This window comes from Oryctolagus cuniculus, chromosome 6, assembly GCF_964237555.1.
Source record: "Oryctolagus cuniculus chromosome 6, mOryCun1.1, whole genome shotgun sequence".
Taxonomy (NCBI): domain Eukaryota; kingdom Metazoa; phylum Chordata; class Mammalia; order Lagomorpha; family Leporidae; genus Oryctolagus; species Oryctolagus cuniculus.
The window spans coordinates 156,844,315-156,865,270 of NC_091437.1; the positions used below are offsets into that span (position 1 = coordinate 156,844,315).

The window sequence follows — 20,956 nt, forward strand, 5'->3', positions numbered from 1 at the left end:
TGGTACAGACAAGTTCCACTCTCCACCAACCTTGCAAAGGCAAGCAAGAGACAAACAGCTGGGATATACATAATAAAAGGGGAGAGTTAAGCCTACAATTCAGTAGCCTAGGCAACCCAGTGGGAGTCTGCAGGAGAAATGGAGCCTGCACAGACTCTTTGGGTAGAAGCCAGCGGAACCTAAATACCATCCATTCTGCTCAGCCTTGCAGTATTACTTACCTCCTGAACAAAAAAATAAAATAAAATAAAATAAAATAAAATAAACAAATGAATAAATAAATAGAGAGAGATTTACCACACATAACCTGAGGGTGTCACCTTTGCACACCTGTAACCCTGAAGAACCAAGCAGAGCTCTCAGGCCACACCCATCTCAAGCCTCCAAGGCTCCTCCAACAGCAGGCAGTCCACTTAACACGGACATAGTATAATAATAATAAAAAAAAACCTCACAGTGAGGGAAACAGAATTAACCATGCCAAGCAATAAACACAGAAATCGAGGGAACAAGATCAATGATGACATTATGATGCCTCCAAATAAACAAAACACCCCAAGCCAAGATTATGAAGATGATGAGATAGAAGAAATGCAAGATACGGATTTCAAAAAATTTATGATAAGAACATTTAGAAGTTTTCAAAAGCAAATCGTTGAACTACAGAAATACTTATTGGACAGGATTGAAAATCTCTCTCATGAAAATGAAATTTTAAGGAAGAATCAAAATGAAACACAGAAACTAGTAGAGCAGGAAAGTGTGATAGTGAAGAGAAATCAAAATGAAATGAAGAGCTCAATAGATCAAATGACAAACACATTAGAGAGCCTTACAAACAGAATGGGTGAAGCAGAAGAGAGAATATCGGACTTAGAAGACAGAGAACAGGAAAGGACACAGTCAAACCAAAGACAAGAAGAGGAAATTAGAAATCTAAAAAATATTGTTGGGAATCTACAGGATACCATTAAAAAAACCAACATTCGGGTTCTAGGAGTTCCTGAAGGCATGGAGAGAGAGAAAGGATTGGAAGGCCTTTTTAGTGAGATACTAGCAGAGAACTTTCCGGGTCTAGAGAAGGACAGAGACATCCTATTACAGGAAACTCATAGAACCCCCAGTAAACATGACCAAAAGAGATCCTCACCACGACACATTGTAATTAAACTCACCACAGTGAAACATAAAGAAAAGATCCTAAAATGTGCAAGAGAGAAACGTCAGATTACTCTCAGAGGATCTCCAATCAGACTCACAGCAGACTTCTCATCAGAAACACTACAGGCTAGTAGGGAATGGCGAGACATAGCACAGGTGCTAAGAGAGAAAAATTGCCAGCCCAGAATATTATATCCTGCTAAGCTCTCATTTGTGAATGAAGGTGAAATAAAGACCTTTCATAGCAAACAGAAATTGAAAGACTTTGTGGCCACTCGTCCGGCCCTGCAAAAGATACTTAAAGATGTGCTACACTCAGAAACACAGAAACACGGCCATCAATATGAAAGAAGGGAAAGGAAGAACACCTACCAGTAAAAGAGCATGGGAAGCTCAAAGGATATACTAGAAAATATCTCCGGGAAAATGGCAGGGCAAAGTCACTATGTATCAATAGTCACATTAAACGTGAATGGCCTGAACTGTCCAGTTAAAAGACACAGACTGGCTGACTGGCTTAAGGAACAACACCCAACTATCTGTTGCCTACAAGAAACACAAAGATGCATGCAGACTGAAAGTGAAAGGTTGGAAAAAGATATTCCATGCCAACAAAAAACAAAAAAAAGCAGGTGTAGCCATATTAATATCAGACAAAATAAACTTTAATACAAAAACTGTTAAGAGAGACAAAGAGGGGCACTATATAATGATTAAGGGTTCAATTCAACAGGAAGATGTAACTATTATAAATGTATATGCACCTAATTACAGGGCACCAGTCTATTTAAAAGATATGTTAAGGGACTTAAAGGGAGACTTAGATTCCAATACAATAGTACTGGGGGACTTCAATACTCCACTCTAGAAATAGATAGATCATCCGGACAGAAGATCAACAAGGAAACAGCAGATTTAATCGACACGATTGCCCAAATGGATCTAACAGATATCTACAGAACTTTCAATCCTACATCTAAAGACTTTACATTATTCTCAGCAGTGCATGGAACCTTCTCTAGGATTGATCACATACTAGGTCATAAAGAAAGTCTCAGCAAATTTAAAAGAATTAGTATCATACCATGCAGCTTCTCAGACCACAGTGGAATGAAGCTGGAAATTAGCAACCCAGGAAACCCCAGAAAGTATGCAAACACATGGAGACTGAACAACATGCTCCTGAATGAACACTGGGTCATTCAAGAAATCAAAAGAGAAATCAGAAACTTTCTGGAAGTAAATGAGGATAACAACACAACATATCAAAACTTATGGGATACGGCAAAAGCAGTATTGAGGGCAAGTTTATAGCAATAGGGGCCTATATCAAGAAATTGGAAAGGCACCAAATAAATGAGCTTTCAGCGCATCTCAAGGACCTAGAAAAACTGCAGCAAACCAACCCAAATCTAGTAGGAGAAGAGAAATAATTAAAACCAGAGAAGAAATTAACAGGATTGAATCCAAAAAAACATTACAAAAAATCAGCCAAGCAAGAAGCTGGTTTTTTGAAAAAATAAACAAAATTGACACCCCATTGGCCCAACTAACTAAAAAAAGAAGAGAAAATACCCAAATCAATAAAATCAGAGATGAAAAAGGAAACATGACAACAGATACCACAGAAATAAAAAGAATCATCAGAAATTACTACAAGGACTTGTATGCCAGCAAACAAGAAAATCTATCAGAAATGGATAGATTCCTGGACACATGCAATCTACCTAAATTGAACCATGAAGACATAGAAAACCTAAATAGACAACATAACTGAAACAGAAATTGAAACAGTAATAAAGGCCCTCCCAACAAAGAAAAGCCCAGGACCAGATGGATTCACTGCTGACTTCTACCAGACATTTAAAGAAGAACTGATTCCATTTCCTCTCAAACTATTCAGAACAATCGAAAAAGATGGAATCCTCCCAAATTCTTTTTAAGAAGCCAGCATCACCTTAATCCCTAAGCCAGAGAAAGATGCAGCACTGAAAGAAAATTACAGACCAATATCCCTGATGAACATAGATGCAAAAATCCTCAATAAAATTCTCGCCAATAGAATACAATAACACATCAGGAAAATCATCCACCCAGACCAAGTGGGATTTATCCCTGGTATGCAGGGATGGTTCAACATTCGCAAATCAATCAATGTGATTCACCACATTAACAGACTGCAGAAGAAAAACCATATGATTATCTCAATAGATGCAGAGAAAGCATTAGATAAGATTCAACACCCTTTCATGATGAAAACTCTAAGCAAATTGGGTATAGAAGGAACATTCCTCGATATAATCAAAGCAATTTATGAAAAGCCCACAGCCAGCATCCTATTGAATGGGAAAAGTTGGAAGCATTTCCACTGAGATATGGCACCAGACAGGGATGCCCACTCTCACCACTTCTATTTAACATAGTTCTGGAAGTTTTAGCCACAGCCATCAGACAAGAAAAAGAAATTAAAGGAATACAAATTGAGAAGGAAGAAGTCAAACTATCCCTCTTTGCAGACGATATGATTCTTTACTTAGGGGATCCAAAGAATTCTACTAAGAGACTATTGGAACTCATAGAGGAGTTTGGCAAAGTGGCAGGATATAAAATCAATGCACAAAAATCAACAGCCTTTGTATACACAAGCAATGCCATGGCTGAGAAAGAACTGCTAACATCAATCCCATTCACAATAGCTACAAAAACAATCAAATACCTTGGAATAAACTTAACCAAGGACGTTAAAGATCTCTACAATGAGAATTACAAAATCTTAAAGAAAGAAATAGAAGAGGATACCAAAAAATGGAAAAATGTTCCATGCTCATGGATTGGATGAATCAACATCATCAAAATGTCCATTCTCCCAAAAGCAATTTATAGATTCAATGCAATCCCAATCAAGATACCAAAGACATTCTTCTCAGATCTGGAAAAAATGGTGCTGAAATTTATATGGAGGCACAAGAGACCTCGAATAGCTAAAGCAATCTTGTACAACAAAAACAAAGCCGGAGGCATCACAATACCAGATTTCAGGACATACTACAGGGCAGTTGTAATCAAAACTGCATGGTACTGGTACAGAAACAGATGGATAGACCAATGGAACAGAATTGAAACACCAGAAATCAACCCAAACATCTACAGCCAACTTATATTTGATCAAGGATCTAAAACCAATTCCTGGAGCAAGGACAGTCTATTCAACAAATGGTGCTGGGAAAACTGGATCTCCACGTGCAGAAGCATGAAGCAAGACCCCTACCTTACACCTTACACAAAAATCCACTCAACGTGGATTAAAGACCTAAATCTACGACCTGACACCAGCAAGTTATTAGAGAACATTGGAGAAACCTTTCAAGATATTGACACAGGAAAAGAATTTCTGGAAAAGACCCGGGAGGCACAGGCAGTCAAAGCCAAAATCAACTATTGGGATTGCATCAAATTGAGAAGTTTCTGTACTGCAAAAGAAACAGTCAGGAGAGTGAAGAGACAACCGACAGAATGGGAAAAAATATTTGCAAACTATGCAACAGATAAAGGGTTAATAACCAAAATCTACAAAGAAATCAAGGAACTCCACAAAAACAAAACAAACAACCCACTTAAGAGATGGGCCAAGGACCTCAATAGACATTTTTCAAAAGAGGAAATCCAAATGGCCAACAGGCACATGAAAAAATGTTCAAGGTCCCTAGCAATCAGGGAAATGCAAATCAAAACCACAATGAGGTTTCACCTCACCCCGGTTAGAATGGATCACATACAGAAATCTACCAACAACAGATGCTGGCGAGGATGTGGGGAAAAAGGGACACTAACCCACTGTTGGTGGGAATGCAAACTGGTCAAGCCACTATGGAAGTCAGTCTGGAGATTCCTCAGAAACCTGAATATAACCCTACCGTTCGACCCAGCCATCCCACTCCTTGGGATTTACCCAAAGGAAATTAAATTGGCAAACAAAAAAGCGGTCTGCACCCTAATGTTTATTGTAGCACAATTCACAATAGCCAAGACCTGGAACCAACCTAAATGCCCATCAACGGTAGACTGGATAAAGAAATTATGGGATATGTACTCTTTAGAATACTATACCGCAGTAAGAAACAACGAAATCCAGTCATTTGCAACAAAATGGAGGAATCTGGAACACATCATGCTGAATGAAATAAGCCAGTCCCAAAGGGACAAATACCATATGTCCTCCCTGATTGGTGACAACTGACTGAACACCAAAAAGGAAACCTGTTGAAGTGAAATGGACACTATGAGAAACGGTGACTTGATCAGCATAACCCTGACTGTTAATGAACAACTTAATACATTATCCCTCTTAGTAGTTTTTTTGTCTGCTCTACTTAATATGACTGGTTTAATTCTGTAATTAATACACAGTTATTCTTAAGTGTTGAAATTTAACTGAAATGTGATCCCTGTTAAACATAAGAGTGGGAATAAGAGAGGGAAGAGATGTACAATTTGAGACCTGCTCAGGCTGACTTGCCCCAAATGGTAGAGTTAGAAACATACCAGGGGACTCCAATTCAATCCCATCAAGATGGCATGTGCCAATGCCATCTCACTAGTCCAAGTGATCAATTTCAGTTCACAACTGATCATAATGAAAGGACTAAGAGTCAAAGGGAGCACATAAACAAGTCTAGTACCTGCTAATACTAACAGATAGAATAAATAAAGGGGAGAGTGATCCAACATGGGAAGTGAGATACACAGCAGACTCATAGAATGGCGGATGTCCTAAACAGCGCTCTGGACTCAGAATCAGCCCTAAAGGCATTCGGATCTGGCTGAAATGGCCATGAGAGTAAGTATTTCAGGCATGGAAAGCCCAGACACTCTAGAAAGAAAAAAAAAAAAAAACCTAAATGAAAAATCTCTGTGAGTGAGATCCCAGTGGAAAGAACAGGTCTTCAAAGAAGGAGGTACCTTTCTCTGAAGGGAGGAGAGAACCTCCACTTTGACTACCACCTTGTCTAAACAAGATAAAGAGAATCGAAAATGAATCTTGATGTGAATGGAAGGGGAAAGGGAGTGGGAGAGGGGAGGGTTGCGGGTGGGAGGGACGTTATGGGGGGGAAGCCATTGTAATCCATAAGCTGTACTTTGGAAATTTATATTCATTAAATAAAAGTTTAAAAAAACAATTTTCATAAACATTTATTTATTTATTTGACAGGTAGAGTTATTGACAGCGAGAGAGAGAGAGAGAGAGAGAGAGAGAGAGAGAGAGAAAGGTCTTCCCTCTGTTGGTTCACTTCCCAAATGGCTGTCACGGCCGGAGCTACACTGATCTGAAGCCAGGAGCCAGGTGCTTCTTCCTGGTCTCCCATGTGAGTGCAGGGTTCCATGCACTAGGGCCATCCTCCACTGCCTTCCCGGGTCACAGCAGAGAGCTAGACTGGAAGAGGAGCAACCGGGACTAGAACCCTGCGCCCATAAGGGATGCTGGCGCCACAGGCGGAGGATTAACCAAGTAAGCCACAGCACCGGCCTCAATTTTCATAAACATTTAATATGTTTAAGAAAAAGATGAAATATGACAATATTTAAGAGAAATCAAAGATATAAAAAGCATCTAAATCAGACTTTTAGAGATGAAAATGCACTAGACAGTGTTAATGGCATATTTTGACATTGCTAAATAAAGTTTAATAAAGTTGAATAAGTAGCAATAGGAATTATCCAAATTAAAAAATTAAGAGAAATGAGTCTAAAGGATTCCTAGTGAAAACGTAAACTATAGGATAACTAATAGTATATAGTATTGTATATATATTGCATATATTTAAGTGCAATTCAAGTGCAGAACAAGGGATATAGAACCAGAATAAATTTTCACTAAAACCAGAACGAAAAATCACAGACAAGTGACCCTTATAAACATATAGCTGATATTCTTAATAATTTTTTAAGAAAATTCAATACAATAGAATAATTAAGAAGAACGGGACTGGCACCATGGTGCAGAAGGTTAAGCCTCTGCCTGCAGAACCAGCATCCCATACAGATGCTGGTGTAGGTCCCAGCTGATCCACTTCTGATCCAGCTCCCTGCTAATGCACCTGGGAAAGCAACAGAAGATGGTCCAAGTCTTTGGGCTCCTACACCAATGTGAGATGAAGCTCCTGGTTCCTGGCTTCAGCCTGGCCCAGCCCTGACTGTTGTGGTCTTTTGGGGAGTGAAACAGCAGATGGATGATCTATAAAGAGTTTATACTTAGCTTCATAATTAATGGTGAAGGGCTCAATTCTTTCTTCTTAAAGACAGAAAACATGTGACGATGTCTGCCCTCATTGTGCTGGATGTTCTAACAAGTGCAATAAGGTAAGGAATAGAAATTAAAAGCACACAGAAAAAAAAGGAAGAAGGAACATTACCAATTTTAATTTGACATGATTTGCTATATAGTGACTCTTAACAAACCGGTACAAACTAAAAGAACTAATACTCAAATTTAGTGAGTTTTTAGACTACAAAGGCAAAATACAGAAACACAACAGAACAAGACTTCATGATACAAGCATAAAATTCAATTATATTTCAGTACTCAAAAAAGTTGTTAAAAACCAAAAAATAGGTATAATTTAAAATTGTAAATGCAAACATAAAATTAGATGGATAATTTTTAAAACTATTTTAACAATATGAATATTACATCAAATTTTCAAGGAATAGTTATCTATTATTCTTTTCTAAAGGGAAGATGATTTTTATTAAATAATGTAAAAATGTATATTTGTATATTTGATGATGTTATAGATTATGGATGCTTTTTTTCATGAATCAAATATTCTTTGGAACAAAAAATTGCTGAGAGGGGCCGGCGCCATGGCTCACTTAGCTAATCCTACTCCTGCGGTGCCAGCATCCCATATGGGCGCTGGGTTTTGGTCCTGGTTGGTTTTCTTCTGGTCCGGCTCTCTGCTGTTGCCCGGGAGGGCAGTGGAGGATGGCCCAAGTGATTGGGCCCCTGCACTCGCATGGGAGACCGGGAAGAAGCACCTGGCTCCTGGCTTTGGATCGGTGTAGCTCCGGCTGTGGCAGCCATTTGGGAAGTGAACCAACGGGAAGAAGACCTTTCTCTGTCTGTCTAACTCTATATATCAAATAAATTAAAAAATATATATATATATTTTAAAAATTGCTGAGAGACATTTTATGCTATTGATGTTGCATGTAGCATTTTTATATTGTTTATCCATTAGCAAATTATTATGATTATGCTTATTTCTAATCTTATAGTTCAAATTTAATATACAATTAAAAATGATTAACACTGAGTAGATGTTTAGTCTGATAATTAAGACTTCATTTAAAATAACTTTACCAAATTGGAGTGCCTGGGTTCAATGCCTAGCCTTGGGCCCTCAATGTAGCTTTCTGTAAATAGAGACCCTGAGAGACAGAGGTGAAGGTTTGAGTGATTGAGTCCTTGCCACTACATGGGGAACCTGGATTGTGTACCTGACTCCCAGGATCACCGGACCCAGCCTCAGCAGTTTTATGTGGGGAGTGAACCAGATGAGTGCTCTTGCTTCTCTCTTTTTCTCTCTGCCGCTCAAATAAATAAATAATTTTTTGAAAGTGATGTATGCTTTGGCAGTCATTATGGTATAACTGATAAAGTTGCTGCCTGAGATGCTGGCATCCCATTTGGGTACCAGTTAATGACCACTTCTGATGCAGGTTCCTGCTAATGGCCTGGGAAAGCAGTGAAAGATGGCCGAAGTGTCTGGATCCTTGTTACCCGTATGGGGGACCTGGGTGAAGCTCCTGGCTCCTGACTTCATCGTGGCTCAGCACTGACCATTATGGTCATTTGGAGAGTGAACCAATGAATGGAAGATCCATTCTCTCTCTTTCTCTTTCACTCTCTCTTTTTCAGTCTCTCCCTTTCTTTCTGTAACTCTTTCAAGTAAATAAATAAATCTCTTAAAAATACTTCAACAATTACCATATTAGGGTTCTGAATTTGACTATATATTTACCCCTTATGCTGAATTTTATACTTTTTAAAATTCTCATATTGTTAGTGTCCTTTTGTTTCAATTCAAAGGACTCTACTTAGCACTTCTTAACATTTCTAAGGGTGACAAATTACCTCAGATTCTGTTAGTGTGCGATTGTCTATATCTCCTTCAGTTCTTCAGGATAATTTTACTATGGCTAGTCTTGTCTGACAGGATTTTCTTCTTTATCAGTCTCTCGTAGTCTGCAAAGTTTCTCCTGAGAACTCCACTGATAGCATTGTGGACTTTGCCTTATATATGGTGATTATCACTACCTTTATTGCTATTGAGATTTTCCTTGTTTTTGATGTTTGAAAATTTGATTAAGATTTATCTCAGAATATTCTTCTTTGGGTTGATTTTCCCTAAAATTCTCTCAGATTCGTTCATATGGATTTCTCTCTGTCTCTCTCTATCTCTCTCATTATTTTTGAAGTTTGGGCTTTTTTTTTTTTTTTTAATAAGCTCTATTTTGTTTTTCCATCTCTTCTTCTTTTGAACATCTCAGAATTTGTATATTTTTATACTTGATAATATCATATAAATACTTACACTTTCTTCAAATTTTTTATTTCTTTTTCTTTTTGTACCTCTAATTAACTAATTTCAAGCAACTTGTCTTCAAGTTCCCTAATTTTTCCTTCTGTATGATTGAGTATGCTATTGAAGATCTCTGTTTTTTTCCATTTTGTCATTGCATTCTTCAGCTCCAAGATCACTGTTTTTTTTTTTAACTTATTTTGTAAACTTCTTGCATTATGTTCCTAATATCATTTAGCTTTCTTTTTCCACGCATTTCATTGATCTCCTTTAAGAAGTTTATTTTTAATTGTTTGACAGGCAATTTGGAGACCTTTGCTTCTTTGGGATTAGTTACTGGAGCTTCATTAATTTTCTGTTGTGTCGTCTTATTTACCTGATTCTTAAACATCTGTTTTCCGTGGATTTAAAGAGGCAAATACCTTTCCAGCCTTTAGAGACTGATTTCAGCAGGTGAAGGCCTGTTGCATACTTGGACTGATGGAAAGCATATGGGATCGTGGTCATGCTGGGTAGCAGCCCAGTTACACAGTTGCTGCTGGGTCCAGATTGAGGCCCATACTTTACAGGTGTATTGCCAATGGCTCAAGTGGGTGTGGAAACTGTCAGGTCTTTGGAAGGACTGGATTTCTCTAGGACCTTGGTCAGTTGTGCTAACACTGGGATAAAGATCTGCCTCTGTGAGTCTATTGCCAGGTATATGGATGGATGTGGTTACTTCTGGCTCCATTGGGGGGCTCATATTAGGTGGGTCCCTGGACAGGCAAGTCTAGCCCTGGACTGAGGCTGAAAGCACCTGCAATGAAATCACTGGGCAGATTCAGGGTTCACAGTGAAGAACAAGGTCTGTGGACCTGTCACTGCACTGTTCCTGCTCAGCCTCTCGATAGATGGTTCAGATGGTGAAAATCAGAACCAGCTGGTGCTGTAGCACAGTCCTCAGGAGGATGAGGATGCTTATGGACTTGGAGCTGGAATTATATCAGTTAGCCTGCCACCTGGGTGTGTGTCTGTCCTCTCTGACTCTCCTAAACCTTGGATTCTACTGGGATTTTGCGAACTTCTACTTGAATCACAAAGCTCCTCGAAATACTCTTTCATCTATGAATGGTTGTGAAATTACTGCTACTTTGTGGAATCTAAGTGGAATATCTTCTATTTTGCCATCTTCCTGAAATCTTTAATGCCTCTTAAAAGTATACAAAAATGGGAAAATTATGAAGGAGAGTCAAAACTGGCAGAAATGACCAACATTGCAGTGTGTTTTGAGCGATAATTTCTCCTATTTTTGGCTTTGTATAAACAGTGAATCTTTGTTATGAATCATGCAAATGGTAGCTGACACTCAGGTAGAAACTCACTCAAGAGACTTTCTGGATACAGAACCCAAGAAAAGAATATTTTGTGGGCCCAAAGTAAGAAGGAGAAAACAAGAAAAGTGATACACTTTTTTTTTAACCAACATTTATTAGATTTTAGTATTAGCTTTTTACTTGAATAAATGTTTCTCAACATGATGTATGTGTCTGGTCAATTTCTAGCTCTGAAAGAGTTGTTTTGGCAAAATTTGTCTACTTTTAATGTTGACTTTTGAAGAAAGAATTTTTCTAAGCACCTTGCTGACCCATTTCAGAAGTAGCATCAACAATTAAGAAAAAATGAAAAATCAAAAATGCTTTTGGTGGAGGAATAAAAATAGTGACATCCTTGTTAATTTATCAAAAATAAAGCGAAGCTAATAAAAGCAGCATGAATTATGTTGCATTGTTTTATAAAGAGGAAAAGCAAAATTAGGCAATTTTGCAACAGGACAAAGAGAAAATGAGTACCTGAAAAAAATGTTGTTATGTGACCTGAAGATAGGAGAAGTACATCAAATCATATCAAATCAAATATTATATGAGTGATTTGTGGGCATGAACAATAAAAATATTTAACATAAAAGAAACACATCAATTGACATCTGTGCATTTATCTTTGCAACCTGTTTAAATTCTTTCAAATCTGTTAATTACTTTTGAACATCATCAATTCCTGATTAAAAAGGGATATATAATTCAAGTGAAAATCTCACTATAAAGTGGGTGTATATTATGTTTATCTATTTTCATCATGTTCGTTTCTCTTTATCTTTTTAGTCATAAATGGCAGAAATGTAACAAGAAGCACCTGTACAATGAAAAAGTGCTCCTAGAATGAGTTGATTAGGAAATAGGACCTTAGGAGGACAAATTAAAGGAAGAGTAGTCTTGAATAGTAACTGTTAGGAAAGGATTTGGAGTTGCAGAGATTTGCTTATTCTTTCACATACTCACATACTTATTGGAATTTTATGAAGACTCATGTATTGTTGAGTATACTGCAGAGGATAATAGAATAAAATTTACTGCCTTTCTGGGTTTTACATTCCAGTGGGAAAGACAGGATACAACCAGGGCAAGCAAGTGAATTTTATAATCTGCTAGAAGGCATCCATTTGATGGCTAAACACTAGATAGAATACAGTGAATAGGAGGTAGTGCTGTGATTTTAAATTGAATAGAACTCACTTAGGTTTAATGTTTGAGCAAAGGCTTTGAAAGAAGAGAAAATAAGCCACATGAGCTTCTAGGCAAAGCAGTTGCAAGCAAAAGGGAGAGCTACTGAAAGATTGCTTGGCAGATTAGGTAACAACAGGGGGAGTGTGGTAGCAGACAGACTATAGGGAAAAGTAGAGGTGATGAGGTCAGGCAAGATTCTGCAGGGCTCAAAAACTACCTCCAAGGCTTTGGTTTTAATAATATGTAAAATGCAGAACAAGAGAGGTAGCAGAAAGAGTGAAGTCACAAGATCTTCACAAAGAACATTAAGAGATCTGTGTGTTATTAGGAAATAGTCTAGGGCTTTGATCCGATTGAGAAATGATTGATAACCTTTGTATGCCTTCTTTGGTTTTTGTTCCCTCAGATTTTATTGCTGGTATTAAATCTACAGAATCAAGTCTCATCTTGTCAGCATGGCATATGAAGCTCATCTTGACACATCTTCTGCCACTTCTCATCTGCCACTGCTCCTCATTGCCTGCATGTCACTACTCCATATTCCAAACACATTAAAGGTGCTGGCCAAGAAAACAATGCATATGGCTCTGCCCTATTTGTGTCTGGAACTCCCATTTCTTCTGTGGTTAGTATACATCATCACATCCTATGGCAATTGCCATATTCCTGTGTCCCGCCCCCACCTCCAGCAACAAAACTCAGCACACAGGAGATACACTGTGTGAATCCACTATACTGGATGTAATGAGAATGAATCTAACCATTTGATTCAAGTTTAGAAGATATTCACAATTATGCTAAGGCTAATCTCAAAATCAAAAAGTCTGCATTTTAGAGGATTTGAAATAATGATAAACATTGAAAATCTTTATTGAGAAATCAGTGAGGTATTAGGAAAGAAATGGGTATCGCAAAATCTTAGGCTAAATGCATCTTTTATTCAATATGCTTCTTATTATTTGATTTTATATTATAATTTACTCACATCACAAAGGCTTGACTAAGGATCATTGACAAAAAGAGCAGTCAACATCTTTATGGATAGATACATAGAAATTTCAGAAGTGTCCTTCAGCCAAATGAACCCAGACACCTGGATATGATATGTGGGTGTCCAAAGTGGCATCTTAGCTGCATCAGGGGCTGGCGCTATGGCATAGCAGGTAAAGCTGCTGCCTGCAATGCCGGCACCTGTTCAAGTCCCAGCTGCTCCTCTCCTGATCTAGCTCTCTGCTATGGCCTGGGAAAGCAAATAGAAGATGATCCAAGTACTTGGACCCCTGCGCCCGTGTGGGAGACCCAGAAGAAGCTCCTGGCTCCTGGCTTCAGATCAGCACAGCTCCAGCCTGGGGAGTGAACCAGTGGATGGAAGACCTCTCTCTCCCTCTCCTTCTCTCTCTGTGTAACTCTGACTTTCAAATAAATAAATAAATCTTTTAAAAATAGCTGCATCAAATACTCGCCTCTTGCCCAAACATTAAAAACCAACATAGTGGGCGTGTATTAAAAATTGTATTAGTTATATTAATTATAATTATATAATCAATTATATTATACAAAGAGTACTTCAGAAATTTGAAAATGCTTATGATGAAAAAAACTATGGGAAACGGTGGCTTGATCAGCATAGCCCTGACTGTTAATGAACAACTTAATACATTATCCCTCTTAGTAGTTTTTTTATCTGTTCTACTTAATATGACTGGTTTAGATCTGTAATTGATGCACAGTTATTCTTAAGTGTTGAAAATTAACTGAAATGTGATCCCTGTTGAACATGGTGGTGGGAATGGGAGAGGGAAGAGATGTATAATTTGGGACATGCTCAGGCTGACTTGCCCCAAGTGGTGGAGTTGGAAGCATACCAGGGGATTCCAATTCAATCCCATCGAGGTGGCATGTACCAATGCCATCTCACTGTTCCAGGTGATCAGTTTCAGTTCACAGTTGGTCATGGTGGAGGGACTGGGAGTCAAGGGAGCACATAGACAAGTCTAGTACCTGCTAACGTTAACCGATGGAGTAAATAAAGGGGAGAGTGATACAACATGGGAAGTGAGATACTCAGCAGACTCATAGAATGGCAGATGTCCTAAATAGCACTCTGGCCTCAGAATCAGCCCTAAAGGCATTCGGAGCTGGCTGAAAAGCTCATGAGAGTATTTCAGGCATGGAAAGCCAAGACTCTCTGGCAAAAGATCTCTGTGAGTGAGATCCCAGTGGAAAGAACAGGTCATCAAAGAAGGAGGTACCTTTCTCTGAAGGGAGGAGAGAACCTCCACTTTGACTATGACCTTGTCTAAACAAGATAAGAGTCGGAGAACTCAGAGGGCTTCCATAGCCTTGGAAACTCATGACTGGAGCATAGGGAGATTACTGATGCCATAGACAGGAGTGTCAATTGGTAAAGTCAACAACAGGAGTCACTGTGCACTTACTCCTCATGTAGGATCTCTATCCTTAATGTGCTGTACATTGAGATTTAATGCTATAACGAGTACTCAAACAATATATTTCACTTTGTGTTTCTATGGGGGTGCAAACTGTTGAAATCCTTACTTAATGCATACTAAACTGATCCTCTGTAAAAAAAAAAAAAGAAAAATAAAAAAAAAAGAAATTATCAATTCCCAACTTGACTCTCACTGGGATTAAACATGACAATAGGTCTGCTCTGATTTCATCATCATTTAAAAAAATCATCTATTATTTTTCACTTTATGTTTCTGTGTGGGAGCAAACTGTTGAAATCCATACTTGATGTATACTAAGCTGATCTTCTGTATATTAAGATAATCAAAAATGAATCTTGATGTGAATGGAAGGGGAGAGGGAGTGGGAAAGGGGAGGGTTGTGGGTGGGAGGGACGGTATGGGGGGGAAGCCATTGTAATCCATAAGTCATACTTTGGAAATTTATATGCATTAAATAAAAGTTTTTTAAAAAAAAAAGAAAGAAAAAAACTCTGCATGAATTTCGGTCTTGAATCATGACTCAGCTAAAGCTAAATCTATTCCTGGATATTTTAGCTTACCTGAACACCCACTCCCCTTCTTTCTTAGCTTGTTTGAATCAAGTTTTCTGCTCTAGCAAATAAAGGGTCCCAGCTGACGCAGACCATAACTAGTTTAAGGACTTGAGGTCTATCAGGTGACCTGCCCATCTTTCTTCTCAGGTTCCCTTTCTACTGGGTGGGAATGATTCTTGTCCAAAAGTGGTAAAGATTGTGAGAATATATTTGAATGTGCTATTAATTGATATATAAATCAAATGGGATGCCTGATTCTTCTGGCCAACACACTTTTTTTTAGTATTTAATTTTCCTGATGGGTGCTTATTATTCATGGATGTCTGAGATACACATATCTGCAATCTTTCACTTACTTGTTTGCAACTATATATCAGAAACTTATAGGGCTAGGAATGCTTTTGCAAAGGATTGGTTACCTTCAATAACTTTCTACTGTGGGCAATTGGAGGAGAAGTGGGCAGAAATGACTATTATGTTAGAGTTCAAAGATAAGTGCAGGTAGCATTTAGCGCTGTATGTATGTAGGAGGAAGCACTTGCTTCGGCTTTAGTTGGAAGATAGATTAAAAATGAAAGAAAAATCCATTTTGAAAAAAATGATGGTCTTTGTACTCATCATGGACTATCTCATTTATTTGTTGTTTCATTCGATGGTAATAAATGCATGAGATCTCCCTTTTACAGATAAGGAAATGAAAGCCATTAGAGCTGGAATAATATTTTATAGCTAATCCGTGACCACATCAGGATTCAAGCCCATGTCTAAGCCCAGAATCTATGTTCTGTAAGACGTTTTCCTTACACTGAGTGGAGAAGACGATTGGGAACTCAGGGCAGGAGAGAACGGAAGTCACGAGGAAGCGACCTCTGGCTCTCTCCTAGGGTCCGGTGGTGATGTATCAGGGCCAGTGCAGTTCGGGTAGCCTCTGCACCACTAGATCCCTCATCTGGGTATAAGACAGGTGAACTGCCGTGCAGGTGACAGCATGATATGAATGACTGCATTCCTTACTGAGGATTTGAGACTGTTCACAGTACAAGCACGTTTGCAATTTACAGGGTGCCCAGAGCTCCAGTGAAGTGCTTGAATAATGTGGATGATCGAAAGAGCACAGAGTGGTGAACGCACAGCCCTTCCACTTTATCTTGAGGTTGTTATCTGGATTGCCATTTAATACCCATGAAATCCAAAATACAAACACTTTATACCTGAAGTCATTTAATCCGGTTTTCATATTTGAATTTTACTACCGCTATTGCATATAGAAAAATATCCTGCAAGGTTTTACAAAAGTAATTGTCACATAAACATTAGTATCAGAATTGCACACCTGTTAATCATCATGTTTCTCCATCATGATTAATTTAAAGTAACTTTAAGGCATTAAAATAACATATTGAAAGCTGTCTGCTCTGATTTCATCATCATTTTAAAAAATCATCTATTATTTTTCACTTTATGTTTCTGTGTGGGAGCAAACTGTTGAAATCCATACTTGGTGTATACTAGGCTGATCTTCTGTATATTAAGATAATCGAGAGTGAATCTTGATGTGAATGGAAGGGGAGGGGGAGTGGGAAAGGGGAGGGTTGTGGGTGGGAGGGACGGTATGGGGGGAAAGCCATTGTAATCCATGGGTCGTACTTTGGAAATTTATATTCATTAAATAAAAGTTTAAAAAAAAAAAAATAAGAAATAAGCAAGAATAGTTCAGTTGAACATACAAGAGAAAAGAACTAACATTTAAATTTTCATTACATGTCAAGCACTGTATTTGAGCTTCCAAATATCACATCAGTGGATTTTCCCAAGACCTTTGAGATAACCGATTTTAGCTCCATCTCACAGAAGAGGCTTAGAGGGAAAAGAAATCATTCTAAAATTACAATTCAGAGAGAAAGGCCAGGGTATTTTAAATGCTTACTGCTCACCAAGTATTCTGCTAAGTGACAAACAGAGTGTAATGTAATCCTAAGTACACTCACTGAGCCCACTCCTTACATGCAGGGACTCAGGCTGTGACACTAATGTGACACGGGGAGAAAGCACTGGAGTTGAATTTGAACCCAGCACTGGCATACTCAATATCAGTGAAGATGCTGATTCCACTTGCCCTAACATCTCCACTCTCTAAAGGGCCCCTTTCAAAATTATTACTCTAAGATGGATACCAACAGTTTGGATGCTAAATGTCTCCCAAAGGTCGTTGTAGTAAAGTCTTGGTTCCCAAAGTCTTAGGGTGATGGCACCAAGAGGATGAAAACTCAATCCAATTATAATGTTTGGAAGTGGGGCCCTGGGAGGTGTTTGGATTAGACTATCCTGCATGATGAAATCCTGACGGCTTTCTAAGGGGGCACATACAGAGACACACGTGCTCCGGGTCACTTGTCGCCTGATGCCCTGTGCTGCTTCAGGACTTCACCAGCAAGATCACCGCAAGCAGAGGCTGAACCCATGGGGCTGCCTGACTTGGACTGTGAGCCTTTACAACTGTGAGCTTTACTTTTTTAAATTTTTAGAAAATATTTATTTATTCATTTGAGAGGGAGATGCAGAGAGAGGGAGAGGGAGAGAGAGTGAGAGAGCGAGAGCGAGAGCGAGAGCGAGAGAGAGAATCTTCTATCTGCTGGTTCACTCCTCAAATCATCACAATGGCCAGGACAGGCCTAAGCCAGGAGCCAGGAGCTTCATCTGGGTCTTCCATATGGGTGCAGGGGCCTAAGAACTTAGACCACTTTCTGCTACTTTTCCCAGGCCATTAGCAGGGAGGTGGACTGAAAGCGGAGCACCTGGGACTCAAGCTGATGTCCACATGGGGTGCCAGTTCTGCAGACAGAAGCTTTACTCACTACGCCACAGTACTGGCCCCATCTACGGGCTCTTTGTAAAGTTAGTTGCCTCAGCTGTTTTGTTATGTGACAAACAACTGACTAATGCAATCATGAAGTAGCATTTAAATAATGTAGATAGTATGACCTAGCTACATTTGATTTCGAGAAATACCATTAGAAATTCTTGAAGAACAAATGCATGAAATAAATTAATTTATAATACAACAAAATCTATAATCTAATAAGCAATGCATAGTAATGCATTTTATTTTTTATATACATAGTTTTTATTATTGTTATATTTTATATGTTTGACTCACACATGAGCACTCTGCAAGATGGAGTGAACTGTCAGAAACTCAGTTAAACGTAGCCTGATCTGAGTGCATCGCATTGACAACTCAAATTTCTCACCTTCATTCTGTTCACAAATTTCTCAATACAGAACAATCTTTAGTAACATTATGCAAATAAAAATTAGGGTTTGAGCATTTGGCATAGCAGTTAGAGCTGCTTTGGGTAACTGCAACCCTATCAGAGCGCCTGAATTGAAGTCTTGGCTCTGTTACTAATTCCAGCTTCCTGCTGATGCCCATCTTGGAAGGCAACAAGTGATGGCTTAAGAACTGAGTCTCTGCTGCCCATGTGGGAGACCAGGATTAAGACTCTGGCTTCTGGCTCCCACCAGGCCCAGCCATCATGGGCATCTAAGGAATGAACCAGCAGGTAGGAGCTTGCTCTCTGGCTGTCTGTCTCTCTGCTTCTCAAATACATAGACAAGCAAATAAATAATTTTCTTTCAAAGATAACAGATTATTCTCTCACTTTCCATAGTGGTTACATTCTTGAACAATTATCTATTTAATTTTATTATTATTTAATAGTGACTTTTGAGTGGTTTTTAATATTTTTCCTTCCTTCTTTTTTTATTCTTCTTCCTTTCGTAGAGAGAGGGAGAGAGAATGAGAGAGGGGAGAGAGAGAGAGAGAAAGAGAGAGAGACCATTGGTTCTTTCCCTAAATGTTAGCAATAGCTAGGGCTGGGTCAGGCCAAAGCCAAGACCAGTTCCTTCACATGTGTGGCAAGGACCAACCACTTGAGGTATCACTTCTGACTCCCAGAATCTGGAATTGGGAGCAGAGCTGGAACTTGGACTTAGTCACACTGATATGAGATGTGGACATTGCAATTGGTAGCTTAACCACTGCGCGGAATATCTTTATTTTAACATCAGGAGATGCCTTGTGTGTTTGTGTGTGTGTGTGTGTGTGTGCATAATAACTATAATTAATTTACTAATGACTATACAGAAGAAATTTTGAAAATCATGTGAGGTAGAACCAACTCTTTGTGTGAGGGACCATCCATGTCAGGGCAGAGCATCTAGCATTTCTTATCTCTACACACCAAAATTGTCCATTACGTGCAAATCTTGGGAAAAACAAAAATGTGCACTATAAATTTCTAAAATGCACTGTGGAGAGTCACACTCCTCCCTTTTATCTTCAAGCTCTCAAATGTCGTATTTTCGGGCAGGCATGTGGGGTAGCAGTTAAAATTACTGTTTGGGATACCTGCAACCCATGTTAGAGTGCCTAGTTTGAGTCCCAGCTACTCTAGTTTGTACTAATGAATATCCTGGGAAGCAGTAGATTACGGCCCAAGTATTTGGGTCCCTACCACCCAGGTAGGAGGCCATATTGGAGTTGTGAGTTACTGGCTTCAGCTTGACCCACCTCTGGCTGCTACAAGCATTTGGGAAGTGAATGAGCAGATGGGAGATCTCTCTTTATCTCTGGCTCACTGTCTTTCAAATGAAATAGGGAAAAATTTAAACACTTCATTTGTCTGTTTTCCTAGGCAGAATCATGACAGGTGAGTGTAGAAATGTATCTAAGAATAAGCAGATTGCCCCTTGATTGAGGTAGTAATTCTCAAATATCAACTATTTCTTTGTCATAGTCAGGATGTATGCCATAAATGCAAAATATTTAATTTTTTCTTTCTTCTTTTAAATTTATTTGACAGATAAAGTTAGACAGTGAGACAGAGAGACAGAGAGAAAGGTCTTCCTTCCGTTGGTTCACTCCCTAAATGGCCACTACTGCTGACGCACTGTGCCGATCCAAAGCCAGGAACCAGGTGTTTCTTCCTGGTCTCCCATGCAGGTGCAGGGCCCAAGCCCTTGGGCCATCCTCCACTGCCTTTCCCGGCCACAGCAGAGAACTGGACTGGAAGAGGAGCAACTGGGATTAGAACCTGGCGGCCATATGGGATGCCGGCGCTGCAGGTGGATGATTAATCAAGTAAGCCATGGCACCGGCCCTAATTTTTTCTTTCAATACATTCAATTTTTACTCTAAGAAAAATCAATTATTTTTAATTGAAATTAAGAATCACTTAATGTTAGTGAAATGCAAACATAAAAATGAAGTGGTGAATAAAACAAGTGCAGCAACAACACATGGAAGACAATGTTTCTGAATTCTCACACCTTCTGTTGCCAGCCACAGAATCTCAGCTTAATGTCTGCTCTCTTCCAACTAATCACTGCGTTGAGCCTCATTTGTCTCCTAAGAACTTCAGTGTCCCAGTTCTTGGTGTGGCTTACAGAAGAGATGGGAAATCTATTCTCTTTACTCCATGACAACTCAGCTGCCTTTACTTTCCACTCTCCCGGATAAACATGATGCTTCTTTTTGCTTAAAGAGCATTATTCTTCCCCAAGCGTATCACCTCTTTTATAAAAATTCTTTCTTTTTCATAAGAGAACCAATGAGACATTTTTATTCCTAGCATTATTCTAGA

At 38.9% G+C, this 20,956-nt stretch overlaps 1 long non-coding RNA gene across 3 annotated transcripts in view; it reads left to right on the forward strand.

Moving 5' to 3' along the window:
• The window catches only part of LOC103348134 (uncharacterized), a 192,432-nt gene extending 178,915 nt beyond the window's left edge, over nt 1-13,517 (forward strand). For all 3 annotated transcript variants that reach the window (XR_011389341.1, XR_011389340.1, XR_011389342.1), the window contains one exon: nt 12,690-13,517. This is a non-coding gene — a long non-coding RNA (uncharacterized lncRNA). The remainder of the gene's footprint in view (nt 1-12,689) is intronic.
• Nucleotides 13,518-20,956: the final 7,439 nt, after the last annotated feature.